Source organism: Cynara cardunculus, assembly GCF_001531365.2.
Source record: "Cynara cardunculus var. scolymus isolate 2C chromosome LG 6, CcrdV1, whole genome shotgun sequence".
Classification (NCBI taxonomy): domain Eukaryota; kingdom Viridiplantae; phylum Streptophyta; class Magnoliopsida; order Asterales; family Asteraceae; genus Cynara; species Cynara cardunculus.
Genome location: NC_037533.1, coordinates 10136232 through 10137632, shown reverse-complemented (window position 1 = coordinate 10137632; position 1401 = coordinate 10136232).

Here is a 1401-nt window from a genome sequence, read left to right as displayed (position 1 = left end):
CGATTATAATGGTGTAACTTGTTAAAATAAAAATGTATTTTTAAACATGTTTTAATTGATATACGATTATGTATGTTAATTTGATAAAGGTTTAAAATGAAACATTTAAAAGTAAAKGAAATAAAGTAAATTAATTAATTAATTATAGGGGTGTAAAGTGTAAATTTAAAATTATAATTTAAAAAAAAATCGTGAGGGTGAGTGTATGTGAGAGGATGAGTGTATGTGAGAAGAGAAGGGGGTGAAAAAGTGAGTATAAAGGGTATTTTGGTCATTTAAAATTTTAAGACTTTAAGACTTTTGTTAAATTTGCTTAATAAGATAGTATAGATGATGTAATTTATTAGGTATCATGTATTTCTGATATTTAATTGATTGCTTGTTAGTTATTTATTAAACTCAACCTTCCATGTCTTGCAGTATATATACGTAAAAAAATAATATGTAATATTTTTATATATTAATAAATTCTTAGAACATAAATACAGGTCCTTTACAATATATTTAAGATAAGAAATGATAAATCTCTTGGTATTATTATGTGTAAACTGACTAGAAATATATTATTTATGAGTCAGTTGCATTTTTCTGTCTCTACTATTTGTTGAAAATTTCGAATTATGTGTCTATATTTTGAATATTATAAATTTTGAATTTGATTTCTGATCTTAATGACTTTTAATCAACTTCATTAAGTGTCTTTCAAATGAGAACAATCTGGGTTTTTTTTCCCGTCAACTTTTCATTCTACCACCTTGAAATGCATGGATTCAAGTTTGGATTGTATTTAAGCAAAAAAAACACAAGAATAAAATTAATTAACCCTCATCATCCCTCTAGTTAGAGCCATGCCATAGACTCAAAATCCATATTATTACTGTACGGATTTGTCTTCATACAATTATGTATTTCCCCTTAATTATGATTCTATTTGGCTTTTTCAGTTGAGATATTCTGAGTTTCAAGATATTTGAAATTGACTCCAAGTAAAAAAGATGAGTACTTCTAAATCTAAAGTTTAATGTTGAAGGAGATGTAGGTTCTTAATGGAGGTAAGTTTGTAACTTCTCACTATTTAGTTACTGATTATTGTTTATTTAGATGAAATTTGTTAGTTTCTTGGAAAAGTAAGAAGCGTTCGGTCGTATCTTGATCCTCTACTATGACTTGTGGATCTATATCGTTTATAAACATTTTATGAGGTTAGAAACCGGTTATTGACTCTATTTACTTGTTTTTGTGATGATAAGTCTCCCATACAAATTATTGTTTTTCACCAAGTCATTGAGCTCTCGACATAATTTTTATGCGATTTTGGTAGAATGAAAGATTTATAATTTATTTCAGGTCAAGATTGAGGGGATGTTAAAATATATTATAGAATTGTCAATCTTGATTGAA